This window comes from Ambystoma mexicanum, chromosome 4p (assembly GCF_040938575.1).
Source record: "Ambystoma mexicanum isolate Mex_15411 chromosome 4p, UKY_AmexF1_1, whole genome shotgun sequence".
NCBI lineage: Eukaryota > Metazoa > Chordata > Amphibia > Caudata > Ambystomatidae > Ambystoma > Ambystoma mexicanum.
The window spans coordinates 489345930-489359619 of record NC_090927.1 but is presented as its reverse complement, the minus strand read 5'-3'; the positions used below and the strand labels follow the sequence as shown (position 1 = coordinate 489359619).

The 13690-nt window shown below is 41.7% G+C and overlaps 1 protein-coding gene across 3 annotated transcripts in view; it reads left to right on the top strand.

Annotated features, from left to right (window-relative positions):
• Positions 1–4204: 4204 nt before the first annotated feature.
• RNF144A (ring finger protein 144A) overlaps positions 4205–13690 on the top strand; it is a 670385-nt gene continuing 660899 nt past the window's right edge. Inside the window, exons 1-3 of one of the 3 annotated variants that reach the window (XM_069606019.1) lie at positions 4205–4411; positions 4546–4658; positions 4795–4919. The gene's annotated coding sequence lies outside the window, so the exon portion shown is untranslated. The remainder of the gene's footprint in view (positions 4412–4545; positions 4659–4794; positions 4920–13690) is intronic. The other 2 variants (XM_069606018.1, XM_069606020.1) reach the window with 2 other exon arrangements.

The following is a 13690-nucleotide window of genomic DNA, read 5'->3' as shown; positions in this document are numbered from 1 at the left end:
CTCACTTTGAAACACTGGCGATGAGTTGGTGTAGTATAATAGTTGTAAGGAGCTGAAAAGGGAACAGAGGATATCTGCTGTAGGGGGTGCAGGTTGCGTTGAACAGTAGCCACTGCCCCCCAAAGTCGTCTTCCCACCACCCAGGGCTGAAGTTGGAGAGGGGTACCATTCAACACTCAGAGAGCCTGTTTATCTTGGGGACACTACAGATTGCTGAGGAGTAGCGCCCAGAACTGTTATGGCAAGGTCCACCCAGGGCCAGGACTTGGAGGAGAAGGGTGCCAGCCAGAGTCTGCTATACCCCCAAGTAAGGACCATGGCATCCTGGGCACACACTCTGCAGGTGCAAAAAGGGTTTGATTTCATGAGCCCAGGGATTCTGCTCAGCGAGGATGACTGTAGGGTGGGTGCAAACTCTGTGGCACATTTGCAGTAGCTGTTCCCAGACAGGCTACTGTGAAGAGCCTAAGGAAAATGAGAAGGACTGACCCAGGAGATCCAGGACAATGGGTACACCTGCCGTACCAGGTTCAGCACAACTCTGTTCTGTACATGCTGGGGAACTGTCTACCTGAGCACTTGGCCTTGGTGCAGATAAGGTCCGTTATGGCTGTTTGCGGCAGAAAGATCATCAGCCCCAGTGCCTAGCTGGATAATCATACATCAATCGCTAATCCTAATCATTGCGCTCACCCATAAAATACGTGCACACCCATTTTTAATCACTGCAATACAAACATAAATTAAGTTGTTTTGTTCATCACAGGTTAACAAATGCCACTCCTTTATTTATGTATTTATTTATCAAGCGCCAAAAGCTTGTGGGCATCAGGGTGCCACAAAAACCCAGGGGACTTCACAGAGACAGAACAACAGCGTAAGCAGCTTGGAGAGAACAAGAGGTTTAAGTAAAACGCCTCACTTCAGGGCAAACATAAATGATGTTGTTCTGTTAAACACAAGTTTTAACATATGCCTCTTCTAGCCGACACAATATTCTGCCTCATAAGCTTTACTTCATCGCCTTTCCATATTAGAAAGATGTCATTGATATAAGGCATTAACAACATAATGCTGTTGACATGATAGCTTAAAGCATGTGTTGTTTGAAACACCTGTGTATGAGCGCGATATAAATAAAATATCATATCATAACCATCAAGAGATTGGTCAGTGCTGGGGTGAATTTTGCTCCAATTGCCACCAACATCTGTTGTTGATATAACATACCATTAAATAAGAAATCATTGTTATTTATGGCTAAGTCTATAATTTGATGCTCATTAAAACATAAGGCTGATTTTTTGTCACAAAGGTAATGGCTTTTTTGGCCTATTCATGATCAACAGAAGTATACAAAGCCACCACATCCAATGAAACCAGGAAATAGCTCTCATCCCATTGTATATTGCACAATATGTCGAGTACATGCATAGATGGAAGAAATCTGACCATTGGGTTAAAATGCAAATCCAATCATTCTGGCCGTGGCTCTAAGAGAGATGTATGCCAAAGATGATTGGCCTCATGGTTGGCATTCTGAGAAAGTCTTTATGGTTGTAAGCAAGACAATATAGTGTGGGTCCGTTATGGTGTAATATCCATAGGAGTCCCTTTTCTCCATCAGTATAACTCCTGTATCAAACCATTGTTATATACTGGCTTTTATACAGTTTTATCTGCCCTATACATCTATATGAACCTAGTGTTTAAGGTGGTCAATGCAGCTGTAATGTAATCAGTCTTGTTAATCAATATTGCATTACCTCCCTTATCTGCTTGAATAATTGCAATGCAGTCATGCTGTTCTAAATTTCTCAATGTTCTGTGCTCTTGCACAGAAAGATGTTGGCTGAACTGTTTTTTTTTTTTCTTCATTTCATTATGTTTGTATATTTCCACAGTGACAAAATCAAAAAGTATCCACTGCATTACCTGCCGTGTAAGTGGGTATGAACATGTTTTTCCCCCTGAATTCTATTAGTGGAGACATTGCTTGGTCAATATTCAACTCTTCTAATATCTTAATTATATTAGGTTTAAAGTCTTCTTTTCATGTTAGAAAGATGCAAATATTCTTAATGTCGGCCAAGTTATGGTTTGAGATATCTGATATATATTTCAGCTTTCTCCTGAAAAGTTAGCTTTTTTTTCTGGTACAGGGTTCTGTACGCCTTCCTGGATCTTTTTAATTCTTCTAAAACAGCTCTATTTTTAGGTGCTGTGTGTTGGAAACCATCTCGTGTGCCCTCTATCATTTCGCTACTTTCTGCCTTTTCAGGACCAGGACATAATGGGGATCCTACTTGCGCATTACCCTGTGAGCCTGATCTATGGATTGTGTAATCTTTTTTGGGTTAGGTTAGTGGGTAAAAGCCTGGCTGTTTCTATAATCCCTTTCTTCCCACATTTTTGGGGGGATGTTTTCAATTTAACCTCATCCTGATATTTTATGAGGCTCTGATCGACTGTTGCATAGTTATTTTTGATTACCTCTTATGGGCTTGTTTGTTCAACTTCTTGTTTCAAATTACACATTCGTTCTTCAGTTGTAACGTATATCATCGCTGCATGTACTCTCAGCAACTTAATCATAGTTATTGATGAATGTACTACAATTTTCCGATTGAACACATACATCATCATCCTACTCATCAACATTAGGGAATGCTAGTATTCTTAAGCCTTTTGTGTTTTTCTTTTATATTCTGAATACTGTTTCAGTGATACTATTTCCCAAAATGTCAACATTTCTTTTTTTGATAGTCTCTATAGTTTGACAGATTTCAAACTTTCCCAAAGGATGTTCTTAATTGTTGGGATAAACACCTTAAACTTCTGTTACACAAGCAGACAGGCGTCTAGAAAAAAAACACATAGCATGTGTGTTATCAGTAGAGCAATTTATAGTACAACCAATCATGTAGTACATCGTCAGCTGGGCAAGGGATCCATGGACAGCAACTCCAACACCTGGGCGCAGGCAATAATACAGATACAGCAAGCAGAGAGTGGTGTTCTTTTGCAAGGGTTTGAACCACTGGACGTTAATGTGCACATATTACAACAAAGTATGTATATCCTATGTGATGTAATCACAGATGTGAAAGGAATAATTCAGAATTACTTACCCACTATTAGAAATGATAAAGAAGCAGCCCATCATCTAATTGTTACAGCACTTTTAGACACTTTGGGCGTCATTCAGAGTTTGGAGGCTAATAGCACCATGGCTGCCTCCAAACCCGGGTCCGGGTCCTGTGTCTCTGAATGGGGACTTACCGAGTCATTCCAACCTTGGAAGACCCGGTTAGTCCCCATTCAGAAAACCATTCCCCATTCCCATTTGAGCCCCGACAGGGGCTCGTGAGCTAATAGTGGGCCCGTTATTTGCTCCATGGTCCCTTAACGGGTCCTGCTAAGAGCGGTTGGTTAGACCAGCTGTTCCTGGTGGGACCCTCTAAGGGACCTCGGAATATGGCGGTAGGGGGTTTAACGGCACCGGCATCCTTACCCTACCGCCATACTCGGAATGAGGCCCTTTGACTATGGTTGTGTCAGATTGGACTTGTATGGCATTATCACAGCATAGCACCCCACCAATGATGACTGCCACACAGATCCGGCAATAACATTGGTCACGGGGCTCACTGTGACCCATGGACAACAAACTTTTTTTGTGGCTTTATTAAACATGCCTAAAAACTCTGCACGTATCCTAAGCGGACAGGATTAGACTTTATGTGCTTTACTGTCATCATTGAACTCCAAATCCACTCTGGTTCTACATAAACATGTTAACATAAAAAAGCTTGTTAACATTACAGCACGTATTCAATGCGGAATTTGTTCAGACAGTCAAACCGGCTTGGATACGTTTAATGCGCGGAGACTGTCTGCTGTTTTATGACACACCAACCTGCGCAAGAGGATGTGTCCCAGCAGCAATGAACTGGATTTGAAACTATGGCAGCTGGACAAGTGGGGTAATTTTCCCTATTCCGTGTCTGAGAGTTCGGCAGAGTTCAATGCTCTCTCATAAACGAGGGACACAGGGGTTAGTCAGAGTGTGGGCCTATCAAAATGCCAGACCCAAAGGTTGTCTGATAGCAAGCGATTAGCGTTCCAGCAGCAAGTGACGCTGCTCTGACCCAATGATTAAAGAGCTGCAGTTTTTCCGGGTCTGTTGGACTTCTGACCAATCAGACTCACGCTCAGCCGACACACCCTTTGTTTCGCAGCGAATCATAGCACGCTGCTCTTTCAATCCCTTTGTCCGTGACACCCAGACCATGACTCAGCCTTTGTAAAGACGGCTCACCCTTGGCGTCTCCATTACCCATGGCAGGGCCGCCATGTCCATTTTACTGAGACTGTAACTTCGTGAACAGAATAGAAACAAGTATGCAAGGTAAGCGCTCGTACACAACACTGCAGAAATGAGCCTGCACTGGTTCAAATAGAAATGCTTCTGTCCGCGCAGCATTGTATTCCAATGCACAGCATTCATCAAATCTCACAGTTTGTCCCTTTTTTATGCACTAGGATACACAAAGTTAGATGAATTTGTCATCCACATGGAACTGCGAGGTTGGAATCGATAACCAGAACGCGCAGTCTCAACATGTTGCAAATTCTCACCAAGGTTTCCAATTAAGGTAACTTGTTGCTCCCTTATCACATAAAGATCTTTCATTTAACGTTTTTGCCAAGACAATGTATTACAACCAAACATTTCCCCTGATTTGTAAATATGCAATATCAGACCAATCCTTGGTTTGATTACTATTTCAGAATTACAACTCCTCCTTTCAGACCTGAGCCTGTTTGTCTTCTTGCCCGTGGTGTGCACCTCGAACCAGAGGGTTACCTCAACCAGTTTCCAGCAAGCATACCCACATATTTTGCTCTCTACCAGGGTAAGGATTCTACCCTCTGATTTTTCGCAATGCAATCTAAAATATGAGATTTATTCCAGTTTAGCCCACAAGACTCTGAAAACAATCTTTTAAAAATACTTTTTCTTCATGTGTCTGCCTCCACACAGGGTGCAGTTTCCTTTTTTTCACCAAAATGTTTTGCCCAGCAGGTGGCATTTTCAACGAAAAGTGACATGGATGTTGTTTCAAAAAATGTTTGAAGTTCACTTGGACTCTTTTCTGATACAACTCCACCCCAGATATGGATGCGTTGTCTGAATAACTTTGGAGTTTAGTTCCTTTGGACTTTTTTTGACACAAGCACGTCGGCAGACCTGCATTTGACAAACAAAGTTTGTCCAACCAAACAATTGGTTACTTGAGTGGTACTTTGAATATTAGTACATAGGCCACCCATTTCTAATTTTGTTTCTACGTGATTTATTTTTCACCATATTTCAGATTGTTTCACGTCTACAACCAACAAAAAACTTTGTTTTGCTGTTTCTTGATGTTTTGATTTTCTCTCTTCTCCATGATTGAATTTTGCATTACTAAATACCTTTCTTTCCTCTTTTTTTTCTCATTAATGAAAATTAATTTCTGCTTTTAAAATTATTTTCTTGTATGTTTGGTTTCTTTGACTACTGGTTTTCTCCATTCATATGCATTATTAAATTGTCAACCAATCTACCTCAGGGATTGTTTTCCGTATCTACAGAGGCTTCAACCAATAGTGATATCTGGCTTTGGATACACATCAATTGAAATCAATTTAAACTACTTCCAAAAACTAAATTTAGCTCAGTGGATACCATTGTTTGCTTTTTCTCTCTTTAATGTCCCAATCCACTTTTGCATTAGGGACTCTCCCTAATTTCCTTTTTGTATGAAAATTACCACAGCATATAGCTGCTTTCAATCATTCAATCTGACTGCAAGGGTGAATTAGGAAGCAATCACCAGATCTACAGATACTCTATTGTGCATATGAAGAAGCTGTTATATGCAATCCCCACCCGCCCCCTTGGGCTGTAGGCCTAACTTCTTGAAAACATCATGGAGACTTGAACATCCCACGACAATCCACACTGTCTATGTTTTGGATTGCTCTTCAATCCTAGGGAAACATTAAAATATTAATTGGTTGACTCACACATGGAAACATTAATTGGTTGATTTACACAAACATGGGTGAGGGCAGAGGACACCCATGTTTGTGTCCCGCTTGAAAATCAAAATATAGAACTATATTCTTTGACAGAATGTGAAGGAACTATTCACATGAACTGTAGGAAGCAGTGAATGAGTATTACCAGCTGAACCCATAAGGAGCTTTCTTAGCAGATACCAAATGCTCAAATTGTTTGTCTGTGGTCAAATCCAATAGACGCTGCTTTAGTATTGCTATTGAAGTCACATTCATCATTTGTTTGACCTCTCTTATGAAATGTGGTGGTTTTTAATTGAAACTCCCCATACAGACAAGATTGATACCTTGGGACTGGCCTAAAATAGGACAATGAAGTCCTTGAGTATCCGCAGCTGGCACTACACATGGCTTATCTTAAAAATCTTTGCATTCTAGTGAAAAGCAGTACATAGTGCTACGAGGAAGTTAGTCAGTGTACTCTAGTGCTAACCACACCCTGATTATCTAACACAATCTTCTTACCAGAGGGCACAGAAGCAGTGCTAAAAGCTTTAACATCTTGAAGTCACAATCACCTTGCAGCAGAGATCACAGGTACTTTGACACAGTTATTGAAGGGAAGTACAAAATCTATAGACTTCCTCTCTACAGTAGTCACAGGCACTACACCTTCATCGGTCATAATGGAAGGCGTCACGATTCCTCTTACTTTCTATTCAATAGAGAGGCACTATCACCCAGAGAAGGATGGTGCACCCGTTGAAAAATATGACATACAAGGACTAGCACTTCACTGTAAATTCTCATGATTTCTATATGATACATGCAGAACATTTCACCTCTTTCCTCATTTCCTCTGGCCAGAACTGGGAAATTCATCAAGGGTACAACCTCATGCAAATTGTGTCAACATTCCATTGAACTGTTTAAGGACTTGACTTGAAGTGTTGAACCTTGACTGTTATCAAACTTCAAACATCAAAGCTTCAGGAAATTAGGTGATCATAAAGACCTCTTGGGTGTGAGATTCTTCTACTGGCAAATTTCTGACAATCCATTTGTGAGAGCTGGAAATCATGCTCCACAATTGCAGGTGAATCCATGAGGAGATGGAAAATTGACTTTGCAGACAACAACATTCAACGAGAGAACCCAACAACCTTTACATGGTAATAGAAACATCAATGCTAATATCTGCAAAGCAGAACAAGAATCCAGGAAAGGCTTCCGTTTCCATGAGGACAAGACCTCTATCTAAACAACAACTTAAACAGCTTGGTTGCAGGAATACATTCAATAGCAGTTGGATTGGCACTTGCTACTCGAAAGGAATTTTCTGTAACACATCAAGTATTGTGCGCCACCTTGTGAAATTGTCTGGAGGAAAGTTCTCCCTGTGCAACAGCAAAAGTGTCTATCCAGCCTCCAGACAGCAAAAGCACTTCACCAAAAGGTTCACTGACATGGTATCATATCCCCCCTTTCAGCCACAACTATGTAAGTAGCTTTCTTGGATTCAGAAATGATCAACTGTCCAAAGAAATAAAAGTAGGGAAATATGGCATATATATATCAAAATATTTTGAGAGGCACTGTTGTACATTTTGGACTGTATATTCATGCAAAGGCATTATTTATCTTGCATTTTCTGATGTTAGATGGAAGTTAAAAACAGACACCCACTGATTTGGCAGCTAAATTTAAATGGTTTTAGAAATGCAAATCTAGCATATCTGTTTGCAGTAATGTGTGTAGCACTATAAGAAAAAGATTTTCCTTCATTCAAATTTCATCCAGTCCATGTGTGAACAAGGTGTTATGAGTATTTCCATGTTTCACTTGAATATATTGCATATTATTAACCAAAAGACTGAAATGAATTCACACACACACACACACACACATACACACAGGTGTGCTGTGAAGGCAACATGAAGCAAGACACAGACAACAGATTCAAAGTTCAAAATAAAATGATTTATTAACTCAAATGTCACGATGGTTGAAATCCTAACTTGCCCTATGCTAAGGTGGAAATTCCCTACCTGAACAAAGCACAGTCTGAGTCAGAAAGTTCAACTTAAAGGTCTGTCTGTGTCCAAATCCTATCCTTGCCCTCACAACTAAATCTAAACAATGTGTAGGGGTGTCAACAATAAAGAAATGATGATCAAAACAAAGTTCTGAGCAGCTTCTACCTTCCTTTTCAGCTCCCTGTCCCCAATGTTTAAAGGTGTGAAGGCAGGCCCTCAGTTACCAGTCTTTAGCTTCTCCTCCTAACGCACGTTTTCATGACTTCATCAATCTTCAGGGAGGCTGAGTTTCTTTGTTTTTTCAGGCGGGTCTGCATTTCTGTTTCAGGTGTGACAAATTAATTAGCTCTGAGGATTCTGCTACTCGTATTTTTCTCACTTGATTTTGCTGGCAGGTGGCTGGAAACAACTCCCTCCATAGCACAAATCTACCCCTTGATGGGGGCAGGGGGAAAGCCATTTTTGTGGCTCTCCAATGTAAAGCATGGTGGCCCTGCTGCTACCAAGTTCAAGAAAGTTCCACAAAAGTCTCGAGATTACCTTTCTCAAGTTCAAAACAGTTCAACCAATGCCTGGGACTCCATTCCCCCAGGTTCAAGGCAACACAGTTCCACACATCCTCGAGGTTTCCTTCCCCAAGTTCAAGGCAGCACAGTTCCAAGGAAAATGGTCTTGAGTCTTCCGTCCTCAAGACAGTTTTGCAGTTTATCATGTCTTAGGGTTTGCTTTCCCAAGACTACAATGTGCCAACTCATAGTTGGTTTCAGTCTTTCAATAATCAACACAACTCCGGATCAATTTGACACTCCTTCTATATTGAATTAACAGTTCAATTAAATTACTCCTTCTTGGCTTATTTGTCTTCAGTTTTTGCATTTGGCGGTTCCCTGGTCTAGGTGCATTTGTCAGACCATACGGTACACCCACTACAGGTTGCAACCGGAAACCCTAGGATCTTCAGCCCCACACTGGTTCTTCTGTATTTGGCCTTGTGTACAGACTCACATTAACTTAGCTTTTTCTTGTTGGCCTCTTGGCTTTATGTGAAGGCTCACACACTCTTCGCTTCTCCTGGTTAGCCTTTTGGCTTTGCCACAATGTGTCACATATCCTTTGCCAGTCTTTGGGCTTGCCATACTGTATGTATTCATGCATAAAGTTCACTTTGTGGTGGTTTTATTTCTTCCCCACCTTCCTGTTATGCTCTTTCGCAAACTTCTACTATTGTTCTCTTTTTCCATACGTTGTTTTTCAAATGGACACTTTCGTATTTAACTTTCATCAGGTCGTAGCTTTGCCCATATAGTTTTCATTTAGTTCAGCATTCAATATTAATAAGGATTTTCTTCCCTGCTTAGTTAATTGCACCTGGATTTGAGTGACATTCCCCTTCACTCACCGGTCTTCGACGTTCCTCTCGGGCTGCTGCGCCGCTCAACTTCTGCTCCGCCTGCTAGTTTGCTTGTAGCCACAAGACCTGCTCGCACTTCAATTGCTTCTCTGTTCTCGCCAGCAGCTCCGCTTCCCTTACGTGGGCGCTGGTGGCAACTTTGTTTCACCTCCTTAGCCCGCAGCTCCAGCTGCGACTTTCTGAACTAGGAGGCTCCCACACCTGTGGAATTCTAATGGCCCAACTTGTCCTGGGCTCTACATGTGTTTGGTATCTTCTGCGGGCGTCCTGGCTTCCCTGAAGGACCCACCATGGCTGCCTCCTCTCAAACAGGATGCCCTACTGGTCTCTCCAACACAGGCCTCCCTGCTGCTCCCTTCGGTGCTCTTTTCCTCTCCTCTTACACACCAGCAACCACTTGACAGGTTTCAGGTGTGGGTTCCCAATTGCACTTGCCTGACTGTAATTAGATGGACATCCCTGACGCTCACATTACTCTGCAGGCATCTTTCTCATCCCAGTACTAGAGTGGTGAACTGAGTTACTAGTGTTCACTACTCCTAGTCACGTCTTCCTCGTCCCAGTACTGTCATAGGTGGAATGTGGGAAAATGAGGGGAGATGTTTTGCAATAGCCCATAAAGGCCAGGGGAGGGTTAGGTTGGTTCTCATTAGGGAAAGAGGGATATCATGTCTTGCCTATGGGTACCCTCTCCCCAATCCCCAAGGACCTCCCACCCAGGTGATCCTCCCACTCTCCACAACTAAGGTCAGGATCCAAAAGTGATGGCCTTTTCCTGACCACCTGAGAAGACGATCCAGGGGGAGTAGGAGTGAGGATACCCTCAGGTTTCTCACAGCGCGTATGAACATATGAATGAACAAAATATTTATTTCACATTGGCAATATTTCGCTCTTAATTGTGCCACAGAGATGTAACATATGTATAACTGTGGCTATGAGAGACCAGTGATCGTTTTTGTGAAACCATGTGCTTTAACGGCTTTCATGGAACTACTCGTTATAGCAACAACTGCGTTGGGAGTTGGTGAATATTTATCTTAACTACATTTCACTGGTTCTTTACTAGTGAACCTGTTGTCATAAGAAGCCACATAAGGAAAAAAAGTGCTATGAAATATTGTTATGTTTAATCGTTTGAGAAAGTATTTTCGCATTCACACATAGCCTATGAAATCAAGATCACAGCTGGTTGAATAAAGCGTATTTCGCATCTTTCCATTCTCCGTTGTAGAGTTCAAAATAGGTGCTTTGCACACATGGGCCCTCATCACAACACTGGCGCCAAACCATGGCGCTATTAGCACCATGGTTGCTGCTGGTATTGTAACGAGTCCGCCATGGTGAAATGGGGAAGTACCACCCCATTCCAAGGTTGGCGGGCGGTACTTCCCCATTTCACCATGGCCCGTCCCCATTCCCATTTTTGCCCCATAGGGCATAATGGGAATGGGGAAAGGCGGTAATTACGGTACTGCAAATTGCGGTACCGTAATTATCACCAGGGTCCCTTTGCGGGTCCCTGCAATAACAGCTGGTTCCAGCCGCCGCTATGGGAATTGGGCGCTAAGGGATTACCGGTAGCCTTACCGGTACCGGTAATCCCTTAGCGCCAGGGTCGTAATGACCCCCATGGAGTCAGGAAAGAAACAAGTAAAAGAGAAACGGAATGAAAAGCATCCGATAAGAAGAAATCCGTTTTTTTCACAGCAGATGTTGTAATGCTTGATTAAATTAATCAAATCAAACAACCTGACACAAAACTTGGCAGCCAGCACGTTTTTTTTCTGGATTTCTGTTCAGTTGCAAAGCAGATTTTGTAAATATCTTTACTTGGGCCTAGTGTGCCACTTCACAGAAAACAGGTGTGTTTCCTAACAGGATTTACATTATAAATAGCTCACATAAGAGGTGACAAACTAATTGCTTGTTTCAGCCAGGAGGAAATGCATTTGTATAAACTACTTTCCATAATTTCATTTGTGAGCGTATTTTCTATAACCTTAATGTTGATGTGGTTCGATATGGTCGGTGTAACAATGGCAATATTATACATGTGAAAGATGCACTTGTATTACCTCATTCAGTCAGTGATCCGAAATGCAGGTGTTGCGCCATTTTGTTTTCCCAAGTAAAATCCGGGCAAAAGAAAGGTGTTAGAGGAGCACCTTCAATAATGTGGCCACTGCATATGGCCCTTATCACAAACTAATCTCATTCTTCAAACACATCAATAGCAATAAGTACACGCTGATAGCTGCACAGACGTTCCAATAGGCATGCAGTGCCAGGAAAGGTTCTGAAAGCAAGTCAGAACAGTGTGAGAACACACAGGAATGTATGGAAACAGAACGGAAAAAGCAAACACCATGCAGTTAAACACACAAACACATGCGCACAAAGACATGTGTCATGCTAACATACACACATACCCGCCTACACCTATCCACACACAGCCCTACGACCAATAACTTTATTTCTTCAGGCATGCTCACCCGTGCTATTCAGGCAGCAGGTAACACAGGGACAACCAGTGGTTTAAGTGGGAAGCCAAATCGAGGTAGTGGTCTAACAGTGGTCTAAATTGCTCTCTATAAATAAAAATAACGCAGTATATAAACACATGGCAAGAATTTTATCAATCCAATAGACCACCTCGCCCTAATAGACCACCACCAGGAGATCAGAGACAGGATACTAGTGATAAGAGTAGTGATATTCCTTCAAGCAGCGAGGAAGCAAGAGGAAGAAAAGAACCAAGAGGGGAGTTTCCCACAACGACTAATCCAAGAAGTGGCACTTTTCACTATTCCCAAACAGCCACAACATCAGCAGCAATCCCTCAGGATTTTTTAGACGAAAGACCATACAAAGAGGGCTCAAGAAATCTAAGATCCAAGAAAAAAGCCAACAACACCTAGTAGTCAATCTATCCTCCAAACCACTGTCTAACAACCAACTTGAAGTATTGAATTTGGGTCTCTCGTTTACTCCTACACAAAACACCATGCATCTAGAAGAGCGCATAAACTTGCACTGACTTATGAGAAAAATGAGATTTGAAGTCTTCTTCGATATACAACCACCTTCCGAAATCCCCTCATCATCAGAATTCATGGAAATCTAACCCAAAAGTACATTTGATCCCCCAATTCAGAATACCACTCTCAAAATCTTCGAGAATCAGATGCTAAATCAACTCAAAAAATTGGATTACAATAAAGTAAGAAAATATAATATCCGCAAACATCAGAGTAAAATAATCAAAGATCTGGCTGATGATAACTCCATAACATTGAAACCCGCTGACAAAGGAGACACAATGGTGATCATGGACACTTCTTTCTACAATTCCCAATGCTTAACATTACTGGCGGATAGAGACACCTACATCCCCATTAACGAAAACCCTACAGCCAGAATATCAACCATGATTGAGGTAATCCTGGAGAAAGCAACCGATAATAACTGGATAACAGAAAAAACCAGACGGTACCTACATAAAACAGACCCAATAATTCCAGTATTTTATGGACTTCCAAAAATTCACAAACACCTACGTCAACCACCTCTAAGACCAATCGTGGCAGGCACTGATAGCCTATTCGATCCATTGGCAATTTATGTTGATCAGATACTCCAACCCATTGTACAAAAAACCAGTACCTATCTAAGAGACACAACCTATTTTCTAAACATTATACAGAACCTACAGGATTTACAACATGATGACTTGCTGGCAACCTTGGATGTACAAAGTCTTTACACATCCATTCCCCATGACAAAGGTTTAGAAGCACTGGAATGGGCACTATTACAAGACAGGACTGCAAAGCAGGGAAAACATTTATACTGGAATTAGCCACCATCATTTTACAAAATAACTTCTTCAGATATAATCAACAATTTTATTTACAAGCATCCGGCACTTCAATGGGTTCAGCTATGGCGCCAGCATACGCCAACCTATTTATGCATCACTTGGAGACCGAAAAAATAATCTCTCACCCAGACTGGGGACCTAAACTAGTTTGTTGGATGAGATATATTGACAATGTTTTTGTCATTTGGAGAGGCAACAAAGAGTTACTCGACAAGTTCCTAACATACATCAACACAGTGAATGACAGAATCAAATTCACTATGGAGATAGGGAATCCTAGAATCCATTACC